This window comes from Schistocerca piceifrons, chromosome 7 (genome assembly GCF_021461385.2).
Source record: "Schistocerca piceifrons isolate TAMUIC-IGC-003096 chromosome 7, iqSchPice1.1, whole genome shotgun sequence".
Taxonomy (NCBI): Eukaryota; Metazoa; Arthropoda; class Insecta; order Orthoptera; family Acrididae; genus Schistocerca; species Schistocerca piceifrons.
Genome location: NC_060144.1, coordinates 283,468,737 through 283,486,922, shown reverse-complemented (window position 1 = coordinate 283,486,922; position 18,186 = coordinate 283,468,737).

Sequence of the window (18,186 nt, the reverse complement as noted above, 5' to 3'; positions counted from 1 at the left end):
CAAACTAAATAAACATATATCAAAGGAATAGAACGAAAGGTAGGCCTCTAGCCTAATGTCTCTGTGCTTTCTAAAACACACTAAATATTTACCCAATTTCTTCATGAATAATATGTATCAGACATAAACAAAGACATAGACGAATAAATATATTTATAAGCATGCTGCTACCGTTTTTTCGTGTCACTGTGGAGTACTTATGGCCTGACGCGATTAGTAGTAATCGGCCACTTTGGCCTCCAATAACTTGTCTACTGTTGAAGTTACATGACTATAATTCGTAGCAATTTAGGTTTACACTAATAGCTTTCTAAAGACACACCGATCGACGAAATCGGATGAACCATTTAGATTATGGAAATTCGGTGCTGGGTGTTACTTGTATAAGTAACAGTAGAATTGGAAACGTTGACTGAAAAACTTTTTAAAATAATAAATAATATAGTAAGGCTACCGTACAGCAGGGGCGACAAACCTCTTAGCTTACCTGGGCCTCTGTGGAAGAAAAGTACTTCTGGGCTGCACATAATATACCCCCCCCCCCCCCCCCCCCCATGAACCATGGCATGGACCTTGCCGCTGGTGGGGAGGCTTGCGTGCCTCAGCGATACAGATGGCCGTACCGTAGGTGCAACCACAACGGAGGAGTATCTGTTGAGAGGCCAGACAAACGTTTGGTTCCTGAAGAGGGGCAGCAGCCTTTTCAGTAGTTGCAGGGGCAACAGTCTGGATGACTGACTGATCTGGCCTTGTAACATTAACCAAAACGGCCTTGCTGTGCTGGTACTGTGAACGGCTGAAAGCAAGGGGAAACTACAGCCATAATTTTTCCCGAGGGCATGCAGCTTTACTGTATGACTAAATGATGATGGCGTCCTCTTGGGTAAAATATTCCGGAGGTAAAATAGTCCCCCATTCGGATCTCCGGGCGGGGACTACTCAAGAGGACGTCGTTATCAGGAGAAAGAAAACTGGCATTCTACGGATCGGAGCGTGGAATGTCAGATCCCTTATTCGGGCAGGTAGGTTAGAAAATTTAAAAAGGGAAATGGATAGGTTAAAGTTAGATCTAGTGGAAATTAGTGAAGTTCGGTGGCAGGAGGAACAAGACTTTTGGTCAGGTAAATAGAGGGTTATAAATACAAAATCAAATAGGGGTAATGTAGGAGTAGGTTTAATAATGAAAAAAAAAAAATGGGAGTGCGGGTAAGCTACTACAAACAGCATAGTGAACGCATTATTGTGGCCAAGATAGATACGAAGACCACACCTACTACAGTAGTACAAGTATATATGCCAACTAGCTCTGCAGATGATGAAGAAATTGATGAAATGTATGATGAGATAAAAGAAATTATTCAGGTAGTGAAGGGAGACGAAAATTTAATAGTCATGGGTGACGAATACGTCGGTAGGAAAAGGGAGAGAAGGAAATGTAGTAAGTGAATATGGATTGGGGGGAAGAAATGAAAGAGGAAGCCGTCTGGTAGAATTTTGCACAGAGCATAACTTAATCATAGGTAATACTTGGTTCAAGAATCTTAAAAGAAGGTTGTATACCTGGAAGAATCCTGGAGATACTAAAAGGTATCAGATAGATTATATAATGATAAGACAGAGATTTAGGAATCAGGTTTTAAATTGTAAGAGATTTCCAGGGGCAGATATGGACTCTGACCACAGTCTATTGGTTATGAACTGTAGATTAAAACTGAAGAAACTACAAAAAGGTGCTCATTTAAGGAGATGGGACCTGGATAAACTGAAAGAACCAGAGGTTGTAGAGAGCTTCAGGGAGAGCATTAGGGAACAATTGACAAGAATGGGGGAAAGAAATACAATAGAAGAAGAATGGGTAGCTCTGAGAGATGTAGTGAAGGCAGCAGACGATCAAGTAGGTAAAAAGACGAGGGCTAATAGAAATCCTTGGGTAACAGAAGAAATATTGAATTTAACTGATGAAAGGAGAAAATATAAAAATGCAGTAAATGAAGCAGGCAAAAAGGAATACAAACGTTTCAAAAATGAGATCAACAGGAAGTGCAAAATGGCTAAGCAGGGATGGCTAGAGGACAAATGTAAGGCTGTAGAGGCTTATCTCACTAGGGGTAAGAGAGATAATGCCTACAGGAAAATTAAAGAGACCTTTGGAGAGAAGAGAACCACTTGTATGAATATCAAGAGCTCAGATGGAAACCCAGTTCTAAGCAAAGAAGGGAAGGCGGAAAGGTGGAAGGAGTATATAGAGGGTTTATACTAGGGCGATGTACTTGAGGACAATATTATGGAAATGGGAGAGGATGTAGATGAAGACGAAATGGGAGATATGATACTGTGTGAAGAGTTTGACAGAGACCTGAGTAGAAACAAGGCGCCGGGAGTAGACAACATTCCATTAGAACTACTGACGGCCTTGGCAGAGCCAGTCATAACAAAACTCTACCATCTGGTGAGCAAGATGTATGAGACAGGTGAAATACCCTCAGACTTCAAGAAGAATATAATAATTCTAATCCCAAAGAAAGCAGGTGTTGACAGATGTGAAAATTACCGAACTATCAGTTTAATAAGTCACAGCTGCAAAATACTAACGCGAATTCTTTACAGACGAACAGAAAAACTGGTAGAAGCAGACCTTGGGGAAGATCAGTTTGGATTCCGTAGAAATGTTGGAACACGTGAGGCAATACTTACCTTAAGACTTATCTTAGAAGAAAGATTAAGAAAAGGCAAACCTACGTTTCTAGCATTTGTAGACCTAGAGAAAGCTTTTGACAATGTTAACTGGAATACTCTGTTTCAAATTCTGAAAGTGGCAGGGGTAAAATACAGGGAGCGTAAGGCTATTTACAATTTGTACAGAAACCAGATGACAGTTATAAGAGTCGAGGGGCATGAAAGGGAAGCAGTGGTTGGGAAGGGAGTGAGACAGGGTTGTAGCCTCTCCCCGATGTTATTCAATCTGTATATTGAGCAAGCAGTAAAGGAAACAAAAGAAAAATTCGGAGTAGGTATTAAAATTCATGGAGAAGAAATAAAAACTTTGAGGTTCGCCGATGACATTGTAATTCTGTCAGACAGCAAAGGACTTGGAAGAGCAGTTGAACGGAATGGACAGTGTCTTGAAAGGAGGATATAAGATGAACATCAACAAAAGCAAAACGAGGATAATGGAATGTAGTCAAATTAAGTCGGGTGATGCTGAGGGAATTAGATTAGGAAATGGGACACTTAAAGTAGTAAATGAGTTTTACTATTTGGGGAGCAAAATATCTGATGATGGTCGAAGTAGAGAGGATATAAAATGTAGACTGGCAATGGCAAGGGAAGCTTTTCTGAAGAAGAGAAATTTGTTAACATTGAGTATAGATTTAAGTGTCAGGAATTCGTTTCTGAAAGTATTTGTATGGAGTGTAGCCAAGTATGGAAGTGAAACGTGGATGATAACTAGTTTGGACAAGAAGAGAATAGAAGCTTTTGAAATGTGGTGCTACAGAAGAATGCTGAAGATTAGATGGGTAGATCACATAACTAATGAGGAGGTATTGAATAGTATTGGGGAGAACAGAAGTTTGTGGCACAACTTGACTAGAAGAAGGGCATGTCCTGAGGCATCAAGGGATCTCCAATTTAGTATTGGAGGGCAGCGTGGAGGGTAAAAATCATAGAGGGAGACCAAGAGATGAATGCACTAAACAGATTCAGAAGGATGCAGGTTGCAGTAGGTACTGGGAGATGAAGAAGCTTGCACAGGATAGAGTAGCATGGAGAGCTGCATCAAACCAGTCTCAGGACTGAAGACCACAACAACATGTATCATGAAACAAATGGACGTAGTGCATCTGCAAGCCAGAAAGATGATAAACATTATACCACATTTGCAGTATTTGCTGTTCAGTCAGTTTATTCTGTATCAGCGGCTCTGCCTAGGAGATGTGGTGTGAGCCATAGAAGAAGAGCAGCCGTGGCCATGCCTATGACATCATGGTGACAGGAGAAAACTTGTTATACATTCTCTTTCGCTTTGACCTGCACCCAAATTTAACCATGTTGGATTTGTCAAATGCCTACTGTCCTTCTCCCCATACCTGCAATGGAATCACTTATTTGCCACCAATACCTCCAGCCAAAACCACCCTAATGACAACATTAAACCCTACCTTTCCGTGTTCGTGCCACCATTCAATAGTGATCCTCCCCCCTCCCACCTAACCACCCCCTGGTCACCTTCCACAAACTCCTTACCTCCAGTTTGGCCTCACCATCTTTCCTCAGGACCCTTCCTAAGAACAACAATCTTTCAGCAGAAGAAAGGTCAGCCATACACAGCCTCAAAAACACATGCTGACATAATCATCCTACCTCCTGACAGTGGCCTCATCACTGTTGGTATAAATTGCAGTGACTGCCTGGTAGAGGCCTCTGAAAATTGTCTGACTGCTTCACCTATAATCTCTGCCAGAATTATCCAATCCGTGCTTAAAGCCTCTCAGAATTATCCCATCACAGAAGTCCAATCCCTGCTTAAAGCCTCTCACCCGAATCCATTTCTCTTCTCATCCCTGAGTCACCCTACACATTCACCTGTACATGCTCCCCAATATCCATGAACCTAGAAATTGTGGATGTCCATTGTAGGTGGTTATTGTGCCTCCACTGAAAGAATTTCAGTCCCTATTGATCAATAATATAACAAAACTTGCCTCCCATGTCAAAGATACCAACCACTTCCTTCACTGACTATCCACCATCCCTACCCCTTTACTTTGTGGATCCCTACTCATTATTGTTGATGCCACTCCCATATACATCAACATCCCTCGTGCCCATGATCTTACCACTATTGAACACTATCTCTTCCAATGTCCTCTAGACTCCAAACCCAAAACCTCATCCATCAAACACTTTGCTAACTTGAAGCTAACACACAACTACTTCTCCTTTGAAGGGAAAGTATACAAACAAATCCGCAGTGCAGCCATGGGCACCAGCATGACACCCTCCTATGCCAGGCTATTTATAGGCCATCTAGGGGAAACCTTGCTAGCCTGACAAAACCCCAAACCTCTGGACTGGTTCACTTACGATACCTTCATAATCTGGACACAGGGTCAAGACACTCTATCTTCATTCTGTCACAATGTCAACAGCTACTCTGCCAAGTGCTTCACCTGGTCTTCTTACAACCTAGCATACCACCTTTCTGGATGTTGACTTTATCCTATCTGATGGCTCAACCCACATATCTGTCCTCATGGAAACCACCAACCACCAAAAGTGCCATCCCTTCCACACCAAAAAATTCTTTCCAAACAATCTGGCCACCTGGGAATGTTGTATCCGCAGTGACAAGAACTCTCTTTCCCAGTATGCTGACAGTCTCACAAAGGCCTTCACAGACAGGTACTAGCCTCCAAGACCTAGTCTACAAACAGATTTCCTGTGCTATATCCCCACACACCACCAATCCTCCCACCATCCTGAGGAACCAGAGCTCAAAGGAGTGCCCCCTTCATCACTCAGTACCAACCAGAACTGGAAATCTGAACCACATCCCTTGACAGGGCTTTGATTATCTACCATAATGCACTGAAATGAGGGACATCCTATCCAAGACCCTTCCCTCACCTCCTAAAGTGCTGTTCTGTTGCCCACCCAACCTCCCCAACATCTTAGTCTATTCCTATGCCATTCCCAGTTGCAACGCCTATCCGTAAGGATCATATCCCTATGGAAGACTACAGGTGCAAGACCTAGCCAATCCACCCACCCAGAACTTCCTAGTCCAATGATGTCACCGGCTTATCGTTCCCTCTGATGAGGCCAGGCCCCCTGTGAAAACAGCCATGTCAGATATGAGATCTGCTGCAACAATTGCACAACTTTTTATATTGGCATGACTACCAACCAGATGTCCACCAGGATGAATGGCCACTGGCAAACTGTGGCCAAGAGAAAAGTGGACCACCCTGTGGCACAACATGCAGCTGAATGTAACATTCTTGATTTCATGACTGCTGCATAACGCGGGCCATCTGGAACCTCCCCTCTACCACCAGCTTTTCTGAACTTATCCGTACAACACATTCTCAACTCCCAAAATTATCTTAGCCTCTACCTACGGTAACCCACTGCCCACATACCCTCCACTGAACAGTTTCCATCCCCTCTCTCCCATCTCCTACTCGCAGTTCACATCTCCTAACCCTCATTGTGTGCAGCTCTCTTCCATGGAACCCAGCAGTCTTTTCCCTATCTTTACTCCTCGCCTTTCCCACCTCACCCCACACCCCCCTCTCCCTCAGCCTCCCAATGCTGACCCTGGCAGCCTTCTCCTGCTACCATCCAATCCTTGCATGCTCTGCCAGGCAATGCTAACACTACTCTCTCCCCACACATGTCTTGCGATCCCTCCCCCTTCCATTTACCTGCCCCACTCCAGATTACTGTCTTCACTCAACATGACAGTGTGGGATGGCTGGAGCTAGTGGCCATTTTTGAATGAGATCTGCTTGCTTGTGTGAATGTGCATATTTTCTTATTTGAAGTAGGCTTTGGCTGAAATCTTATAACAGTTTTTCCACAGTGCCTGTCTTCAATCCACACGTCACTTTACAGTGAGTAGCAATCTATCTGCTTCTCAATATTAAGTTTGTGATTTTCATGGTGAATGGAGTGTATATTCCTATGTACAGAATAAACATAATTGTGGTGTGAGTCAAACAATGAGAGCATGTTCAACACAAATGTCACTCATTTATTTTCAAACCATGGACTGATTATTTTGAGCAATATCTGGCTACTTATAGATGGGCATAAGACCCAATTGTCATTCTTTAAATTGCATATTGCTTTGAAATATGGCTAGGTTGGAATTTATTATCTTTGATGATGTACAAGAAATAAAAGAATTTTGAATTACAAAAAATGTTGCTGGTTACAAATTTATAAAAATACATAGACACTGTTTTTCTTCTATGTCATGATTCTCTACATTTACATAAGTAGACACCATATTGCAAATGAAAGTGAATTACATGAAGTTATTAATTAGTGAATTAATTCATTAATTTTTGTAAAAATTGGGACTTTGTACGGGTGTTGATAACCGAACAGTTGAGGGCCCCACAAACCAATCATCATCATCACAGTTGGATGGTGGTACAAACTGGGACAGGCAGGGTTTGATTTTAGGTTTGGACTGGCTGTAGTTGGATGGGTTGGTGGCAAAGAAGTGTTTCCACTGAAGGGAGCGAGAGAAGGAGCGTAGATCTTTCACAAGTTCAACATAGTTAGACCTGGGAGTAGGACTGAATGTGACGCCTTTGGATAGGTCTGAAATTTCTGGGGGTCTGAGGATTTTGGTGGAGAGGTTAAAAACAGTGTTCTGGGATTGTTTCCATTCTGGATTTCATGGAGTGCTGGTAGGAGGTTTTGGAGGATGTGATAGGTTGAAAAGGTCAGCTAGGCAGGGTCTGGTTGCTGTGAGGGGTTTGATGAGGAGGAACACTGGAAATTGGGTTGGGTTGGATAGTGGTGCCCTGAGGCGGGAGTAGGATTTCAGCAGGCTGGAGTTTGGAAATTTTCTTTTAGGTGTTTGAGTGGCAGGATATCAGTTTGGGTGATGAGGTGTAGGTAGTGGCGATTGCAAACTAGCAGTACTTTGTGGGGATGCCTGTGCCATGGAGACATGTTTTGGTAGAACCAGGTTTGTGAGGGAAAGCAACTAGTGGAACCTTAAAAGATGAAGGTCATTGTAGAAGAAGGGGTGGCACCCAGAAATAGGAATATTTATGGTTAGGCTATTGTGGGGAATTCCATGGCTTAGGCAGCATTTAAGGAACACCTGCAACCTTTAACCACCACTTCCAAAACAAACTTCCTTCCCCAGTGCCCCCCACCCACCAACACAATGAACCCCTGCTCTGTTTATCTGCTACACTTCAGAAAATTTTCCCTATCCCTAACCAAAACCATGTCCCTCATCTTGATCCTTAAATGCACTGGCATGACACCCTCCTATGCCACCCTCTTATGCCAGCCTCTTCATGAGCCACCTAGAAAAAACATTCCTAGCTTCCCAAAATACCAAACCCCTCATCTGGTTCAGGTTTATTGGTGACATCCTTATAATCTGGACCCGAGGCCAGAACACCTTATCCTCATACCCTCACAATCTCAACAACTTCTCTCCCATCCACTTCACCTGGTCCTCCTCCACCCATCATGCCACCTTCCTAGATGTTGATCTCCTTCTCTCAGATAGCTTCATCCACACCTCAGTCCTCATCAAACCCATCAATCACCAATAGTACCTGCACTTTGACAGCTGCCACCCCTTCCACACCAAAAAATCGCTCCCATACAGCCTGGCCACTGGTGGCAGATGCATCTGAAGTGGTTAGAACTCCCTTGCCCAGTATGCCAAAAGCCTCACAGGCAATACCCCTCTGACCTAATATACAAACAGATATCCTGTGCCATATCCCCCCTTCCCCTCCCCCCCCCCCCCCCCACAAACACACACCCGATCCTCACTTCACTCCCAAGAACCAACGACAAAGAAATGCCCCCCTTGTCACCCAATACCACCCAGGACTGGAACAGCTGACCCATGTCCTTCATCAGGGCTCTGATTATCTATCATCATTCCCTGAAATCAGGGACATCTTACCCAAGATACTTCCATTCCCTCCCAAAGTGTTGTTCTGCCACCCACCTAACCTCCACAACTTCATAGTCCATCTCTATGCCACTCCCAGCTGGAATCCCCTGCCACAGGGATCATGCCCTTGTGGAAGACCCTGATGCAAACTTGCCCTATCCACCCAACCAGCACCTCCTACTCCAGTCCAGTCACAGGCTCATCCTACCCCATCAGCTGTGAAAGCTGCCATGTTGTATACTAGCTCTGCTGCAACCAGTGTAGAGTGTTTTATATTTGTATGACAGCCAACCAGCTGTCAACCAGAATGAATGGCCACCATGAAACTGTTGCCAAAAAAAAGGTGGACCACTCTATGACACAACATGCAGCAGAGCACAACTTGTGAGGTTTCAGTGGCTGCTTCACAACCCGTGTCATCTGTATCCTCCCCACCACCACAGTGTGTGTGTGTGTGTGTGTGTGTGTGTGTGTGTGTGTGTCATTCTCAGCCCTCTGCCACTAGCTCCCTCCACCTGCACCCCTAGCTACTCCACGGACAGCTCCCCACTCTCCCCTGAGTTGCCCCCCCAACCCCTTTCCTGCCTCCTGCCTCTCTCCATCCCTCACACCACACCACCCTGCACTCCAACGTCACCCCAGTACACTCACCATGGGCCGGGTAAGAGCTTGCAATTGAATGAGATTAAGGTAGGGAGACAGCCATGTGTATGTGAGTGAGAGTTTGTGTGCATGTTTCTCCTACAACTTGAGATAGGAATTTCATTCCAAAAGCTATCAAAGCAAAGCTCTGTACCTTTTTCTTGTGTATCTGTCGACAATGCAGCACTTCTGCCCTTTGGTGAGTTGTGTCTTTGTTCCTAAATAATTCGTTGTTCTGAACAAGAACTTTCCATGCATTATTATAATTGTAACTTTTAATTAACAGTGCCCTAAAGAAAATTAAATATAAAATAGAAATCAGAGTGCATGAAATAAACCCCTGTAAAATTTGGACTAAATAATAACTTGGTTTTCAAGTAGGTGCTACACATTGCTTGTTAAACGTATTGTAAATAAACAGAAATTTAGCAGGAAAAAACTTCAGCAATTTTTGGGAGTGCTGCTTTGTCACAAAGTTATCAAGCAGTTGTGGAACACACATGTTGTACGGAAAACATTAGAGGCCAAGTTTTTGAATCTCCTGTCTTTCAGATTAGGCAGGACTGTCACATATTTTCTGTTTTTGAATTATATTGGACCATAGTTTTACATGTGAAATGATAAATCCACTGCTCTGCCTTCCCCCACCCCCTCCCCCACCTCACAATTTCACTTACATATCATGCTAAATTTCCATTTCTTCACTTTGAACAATCACTTGTAGGAATTAGACAGAACTCAGTTGTCTGTGGTTTATTGTTGGTGTTCCTGGTAAATAAGTTCATTTTGCCTCAATGCTATAAGATAGTTTAAAATGAGAAGAAATTGCAGAGTAAAAATGATTTGAGAGTTAAAGGCCAAATAAATTGACGGCTCACTTCACTTATCTAGAAATAGTCTAGATAATTCTATCGATGCATAAAATAACAGATTTCTCAGGTATCAGGGCATGTTAAAACAATATGTAGACTATTATTAGGATAGACAATTTTTGATAAAAAAAATTAATTACAAATTAATTGTAATTACAGTTGTAATTGCAAATTAATTACAACAATGAAAATATAGACAAAACTTACAAGTCACTTGATAGATAATATACACATTTTCACATCTCAGTAAACTGAAGTGTGGTGATGGGGAATCAACTGTGTTCATTTGGGGGAGCCTAAAAATGTGAATAACTTCACACAGTAGCAAAAGGAAGGAGAGAGTGTGGCAGTATTTGCATGGGACAATGTCAGGTGCACTGGTGGGACAAGCTGTTGCTTAAAGTTGAAAAGCAATGTATAGCGAAAATCACAGTTCATAAATGTTACTTGCATTGATGGGATGGATTTGTTACTGTAGTATGTTTACCTTGCAGCACTGAAAAGTCTATGTTGGGGTTGTTCTTTTTGAAACAATTATATCTACATGCAAAGTTTTATTAATATAGGCAGGTATCCCAAGAAAGTTAGTACATCAGTCAAAGAGACAAATATTAATTCAATGAAGAACAAAAATTCACACATCCAGGGTTTGATCGCTAGTTGTTCCTTGGATTTTTTTCTGTTACTGATTGTTTCTTTCATTCCTGGCAATGACTTGTTCACATGAAAAAATATGACTCTTTTCCTTGTGTTTTGAGTCCACATTAAAATATAGATCAGCCTATAATGCACTAGGTGAGGCAGTTTTGAAGGTTAGAGGGAGGTAATGGCAGACCATGTCAAACTGCACCGTACGTAGGAAAACACTGGAGTTCAACTCAACTTTCAGCTTGAGGACTGCTTTACATTTAAGAAGAGGAGGTAGAAGACATGTATAAGGAATTCCAGAAAAATGAAAAGGCACCAGATATCACCACTAGATACAGATTTTTATGTTGAAACAGGGCAAAAACTAATTAGAGGTTAATTGACAAACTCTGAGTATGATAACAGAACTGACAGATGCCATACATTAATGGAAATTTCAAAGACCAAAAACTTGTGTGATCTTAACTTTATCTTCCAATGGCAAAAAGATAAAAAAGTGGACAAGGATCTACAGAACTAAAAACAAAATTTACTGTCTGTAGTCAAAGAATAAGACAACTGTACAGGTCAAGTCAATTCCCAAACCATTTTAGAATTGCAAGTGATCACTGACTAGTTATACACAGAGTAAATGTAGATATAAAGTTAAGAAGAAATAAACTGTCTGGAAATGTAGATTACAAGAAGTTATCTGAAATGGAGGTATACCTGACTAAATTAAGTAACAGGTACAGCATCTTAGAATTTGAGGGTTACATGGACACAGACAAAAAGGGGCCAATCATTTAATGAGCATAAGGTACTTCTGCAAACAGTAGAGGATGGTGTAGGTACAAAGAAAATAGAAGAAATGGTACAAGGAAAAACAAAACTGTGCAGGTATTTGAAGTCTGTAATCGATGTATAGTTCAATAGATGAACTAGAAATACAGACAGTTAATGACAGAAATGACATTCAAAAACTAACAACAGTTGAGGTATTGTAGTTTTATTTATACAGGTTGTTACAAAAAGGTATGGCCAAACTTTCAGGAAATATTCCTCACACACAAATAAAGAAAAGATGTTATGTGGACATGTGTCCGGAAACGTTTAATTTCCATGTTAGAGCTCATTTTAGTTTCGTCGCCCACCTACGCTCAATGGAGCATGATTTCATACGGGATACTCTACCTGTGCTGCTAGAAGATGTGCCTTTACAAGTACGACACAACATGTGGTTCATGCATAATGGAGCTCCTGCACATTTCAGTCGAAGTATTCGTACGCTTCTCAACAACAGATTCGGTGACCGATGGATTGGTAGAGGCGGACCAATTCCATGGCCTCCACGTTCTCCTGACCTCAACCCTCTTGACTTTCATATATGGGGGCATTTGAAAGCTCGTGTCTATGCAACCCCGGTACCAAATGTAGACTCTCTTTGTGCTCGTATTGTGGATGGCTGTGATACAATATGCCATTCTCCAGGGCTGCATCAGCGCATCAGGGATACCATGCGACGGAGGGTGGATGCATGTATCCTCGCTAACGGAGGACATTTTGAACATTTCCTGTAACAAAGTGTTTGAAGTCATGCTGGTACGTTCTGTTGCTGTGTGTTTGCATTCCAGGATTAATGGGATTTGGAGAGAAGTAATAAAATGAGCTCTAACATGGAAAGTAAGCATTTCCAGACACATGTCCACATAACATATTTTCTTTCTTTGTGTGTGAGGAATGTTTCCTGAAAGTTTGGCCATACCTTTTTGTAACACCCTGTATACTAGTCTTCTGACTCTAGCTTGTAAAAGATATGGACATGGTGGAGTACAAAAAGGTACATTATCAAGGACCTAAACAATAAAACGTTGCAGAGGCAGAAATAATGATTTGCTAATGTTTAGTCAGATAAGCAAATGAAGCAAATTTTATGTGATTTCAGCCAATGTTTAACTGATCTTTCTGATAGACACAAAAAGAACTTTTTTCACTTTCTTGGTAGGAGTGGCTGCAATTCTGTATCCTGGAGATGATGATTTTTCCATAAAAATGGTTAGAACCTCAGCAAGAGCAATACAAAAAACACTTGAAAAATGTAGAGGAGAGTGCCCAAAACTGGGCCAGTATTATAATGGTTCAACTTCACAAGAAAGAAAACAAGACTTGGAAAAACTATGGAATAAAAAGCTTAATGTACCTGTGCAAGCAATGATGATGCAAAACCCAACTCAATTTCTTACGAAGCCTTGGGTTAAGACAATCAGGTGGGTGCAGCATTTGTGAATCAGTATGAGACCGGTGTTCATTACTTGAAGTAGGATCATATGTGATATCAAAATCTGTGACTAAATTGAGGATTTATTAGTTGGGAGGGTTCAGCATATTAACTTGAATGAAGAGGCAATGACAGTAGTAGAAGTAACTTAAGGCATGCTCGATGGAAGTGTGTTGGAGTCCTCATATTCATGCTGAATATTAATGGCATTGCAGGTTGATGAAAAATATTATTTAAAGGCAAGAAAACATTTTATTAGCTTTGTAATTACACCCTGGATACGAAAAAAAACACATTTACTGTAAGAAAAAACACAGAAGTTACACACAAGCCAAGAATAAAGATATTGACAGCAGTCATGGAGCAGCACATAAAGAGAGACGTCAAGGAATTTTTTCTTTTCTTTTAACACTTCCTCCAAAAGAAAAAAATCATGAAATTATTGCTTTGTCTCTTGCATGCCAATTTCTGAACATAGAAAATTAAATCGAACTCGTTCAAGAGGTTTCGTCAAAATATCTGCCAACTGATTGTGTCCATCAATGTGTTCCAAGAAAATCTCACCGTTCAGATATCTTTCACGAACATAGAAATGTCGGACCTCTATATGTTTAGAACGTCGATGATATTCTGGATTTTTTGCCAACTTCAATGCACTAGCATTGTCAATGTAAAGAACTGGAGGCTGCCCCGACATTTCCACTAATTCTGATAGCAGACGACGTAACCAAACTAACTCTTGTGCTCCTTCACTAGCTGCAATTATTTCCGCCTCGGTTGTGGATGTGGCCACTACTTTCTGCAACTGACTTGTCCATGACACTGCACCATCTGAGTACTTTGCAAGAATTCCAGTTGTTGAGCGCCTTGTCCGGTTATCACCTGCGAAATCTGCATCAGCGTAAATCTTTAACTCTTCTTTTTTATTATATACAATTCCAAAATTTAAGGTCCCTTTCAAATACCGGAAAATGCGCTTTACTCTATTCCAGTCTTCAGTGGTTGGTTTCTCCATAGCTCGAGCAGCTTTATTGACTGCAAAAGTGATGTCTGGACGAGTTACTGTTGAAAGGTACATGAGACAACCAATTGCTTCACGGTAGGGTACAGATGACGAAACTTCTTCGTTTTGATTATTGTCCTCACGTCCAATAGGAGTTGAGATTGTATTGCATTCTGCCATTCGAAATCTTTGCAGAATTTCTTCTGTGTATTTCTCTTGACTTATCATTATTGCTCCATCTTCATATTGCTTTATTTTTATGCCAAGAAAATTGTCAAGACTGCGAGTTGTTATTTCGAATTCATGTTATAAAACATCCATAAAAACAGCAATTTCTTTCTTGTTACTGCCGACAATCAGGCCATCATCAACGTAGATTGCCACATAAAGGCTATTTCCATTTTGTCTACGATAAAATAGGCATGGGTCTGCATCACTGTTTGAAAAACCAGCTTTCTTCATGAACTCAACAAAACGTTTGTTCCAGCAACGTGGCGCTTGCTTCAACCCATAAAGACCTTTTTTTAAGAAACATACTCGGCCTGTACCATCTTCGAAACCTTCTGGTTGTTCCATATATACTTCATCTTCAAGTATTCCATTCAAAAAAGCTGTCTTTACATCGAATTGTTCTAGCAGCATTTTCTTTGAAGCAGCTACAGCCAACAGAGTTCATATGGTGTCATAACGTGCCACAAGGCTAAAGGCGTCGTCATAATCAATTCCTGCTTTCTGAATACAGCCTTTTGCAACCAATCTGGCTTTAAGGCGAGTACCTCCATTGACTGCGACCTTTCGCCGTAGAACCCAGCGGTTTTGCAATACTTTGGCATTCTTCGGACGGTCAACCAGCACCCAGGTATTGTTTTCCGTAAGTGATTGAAGTTCTTCGCTAATAGCTTGCATCCATTCTTCCTTCTCGTTTGACTGCAATATTTCTGAAAAACAGTTTGGATCTTTGTATCCAAGTGCATCAACTTTTGTTGCCATACACAATTCACCACTTTCCATCCAGGTTGGTTTTCTTCGTTGTCTTTTATTCTTCTGTTTCTCTTCATTAGAAGATTCAGCAGCTTCTGCTTTTAGAAATTCTGTTAATTCTTTATTTTCTTCAGATTCACTCGACTCTTTACTTTCTCTAGAATCGAGAGTGCCAATTTTTTCTTGAGTTTGGCTTCCTCCAGAAGTGTACAGCCTAGGAGATTTACATTGGTCATCTTTAGATGAATTCGGATCATTAAATTCTTCCCGAGGGACTTCAAATTCAACATGATCACTATGTAAATCACAAACAATTTCTGGCTTAAATTTTACATCGTGACTCAACACCACTTTTTTTTTAGATGGAATCCAAACTCTGAACCCATCTTTGTCATTAACATATCCAACAAGTCGTCCAAAAACTGCCTTATCATCAAACTTGGAACGGAATTGTTTGTTAATGTGAACATAGCAGCCTGTACCAAAAATTCTGAGATGATCAAGTCGTCCTACTGGTCGATTAAACCATAGTTCATAAGGGGTTTTATTTTCAACTGAAGATTTTCCAGTACGATTTATTAGGTAGACTGCTGTGTTACATGCCTCTGCCCACAACCCTTTAGGTAATTTACTCGGATTTAGCATTGGCCGGGCAACTTCAACAATGGTCCTATTTTCCCGTTCAGCCACACCATTTTGTTCAGGAGTGTAAGGAGGAGGAATCAGTTGCTCTATTCCCCCGTCTGCAAGCAGTTCACTGACATCCTTATTGTTAAATTCTTTGCCACCATCACATCTAAATTGTTTGACAACATGTCCATTAGTTCGTGCTTCATTTAAAAACTGCTTAAGCACAGTACACACTTCACTTTTGTGTCTTAAAAAGAAAATTCGACGAAATTTACTAAAATCGTCTTTGAAACATACATAATAATGCTTGCCTCCAAAAGATTTCGTGCTCATTGGTCCATTTACATCCGCGTGGATTAATTCACCAGTACTGGTAGCGCTTATTGTTCGTGTTTTGAATGGCAGCCTATGCATCTTTCCAACCGCACAGCCGTCACAAAATTCACTCTTGGCATCTTCCATATTAATGTTCATTCCTTTTAAAATATTCTTCACATGTTGTTTATTCTGATGACCAAACCTTTCATGGTACACTTGCAATGTTTTGGATGAAGTCATCAAGCTCATACGATTCAATTTTGCATTTCTAACAACACGCATGTTCAACACATAAAGTCCATTTTTCACATAACCTGTCGTAACAATATTGCCACTGACTTGTTTTCGAACACAGACATTATTATAACTAAAATTAGTACTGTAGCCTCTGCAGGCAATGGCTCTCACAGAGAACAGATTAGCACTTGCATCAGGGACGTATAAAACATTGTCCATTCTAGCATTGTACCATTTATTGTTTCGTCGGATTTGGATGTAAACTGTTCCTTGACCGTACGCACACATTTTCACATCTTGTTTTACCAATGAAATTACTTGAGGAACATCAAATTCACTATACGAAACAAAATACTGTTTGTTGGGAGTGATATGATTTGTAGCGCCACTGTCGCAATACCATTTATTTGGGTCACTGTGATTACTGGTACACACACCCATAGCGTATGAAGTAAATGCAGCGTGTTCACTGTCTCGCTTCTTCTCTTTTCTTTTATTGCTGTCACGAGTGTTCTGTGGACACTCTGCTGCCCAGTGACCTAATTGTTTGCAATTATTACACGGAAACTTCTGTTTTAATTGTGACTTCGTCATCTTTACTTGCTGATTACTTGTTTGCCGTTTTCTTGTTTCAGAAACGACAAAAGCTGCACTTCCATTAACGTTTTGTTCACGCAGTTCAATAGTACAGAGTTTTTCAATCAATAAATTCAAGCTTTGCTTTTCTGTCGGTATCGTATCCCAGAGATCCTTAAAATTGTCGTAGTCTTTTCCCAGTGTAGACAAAATTCGATCATTTAAGATTCTTTCAGATAGCGTATTTTCTTCATGTTTTGATAATTCATCGTTCAGGTCCACAAATAACTTTTGCAGTTTGGCCACATGTGCACTAATATCTTCCGATTCATCACGTTTAACACGGAAAAATGTTTCAATCAACATATTCAAACGCTGAGTACTGCTACGTTCAAATCGGGCGCGTAATTTGTCCCAGATTTCTTCAGCATTCTTGCACGTTAAGACGAGTTCTGCAACAGGTTTACTTAGCGCACTTGCTATAAGACTTGATGCCTTTGCGTCGTCCTTGAGCCATTCCACATACGCTTCTTTTTGTTCACTTGTCGCATCTTGCGGCAACTCTACACGTTCACGTGTACCGTTAATAATATCTTCTAGTCCATATGAACGTAGCACCATAGAAATATGCCATTTCCATTTGGCCCAGTCGTCAGGTCCTTCAAGCTTATCAATGATGACCTTATAATCGCCGCTAGCAGTCATGTTTCTTTACAGACATACGCTCATTTCAAATATTGTTTTAATTAAACTGTGTTGTTTGCCTTTACACGTGTACTGGGCCCATAACCTGATGAAAAATATTATTTAAAGGCAAGAAAACATTTTATTAGCTTTGTAATTACACCCTGGATACGAAAAAAACACATTTACTGTAAGAAAAAACACAGAAGTTACACACAAACCAAGAATAAAGATATTGACAGCAGAGTCATGGAGCAGCACATAAATAGAGACGTCAAGGAATTTTTTCTTTTCTTTTAACACAGATAATATTTCATGTAATACTGTCATCTGTAATTAAGTACTCTCTGAAAAAAAAATCCACACGAATATCCCGGTAGATCTTGCAAAGATTGCAAAGTTGTGCAAATATTGGAAACTTGCTTTATATGTTTAGAAATGAGGTATAAACAAATGGTCATAGGTTTGTCTAACTCTCTCACAGGAGGTACCATATAATTCTTTTTTGCCAACTTCAATTTAATACCTCATTAATTATCTTGTTAACAATCTCATCTTCAGCATTCTGTTGTAGCATCACATTTCAAAACCTCCAATTCTCTTTTTGTCTGAATTGTTTATCATCCACGTTTCACTTCAGTACGAGTCTACACTTCATACAAATACCATCAGA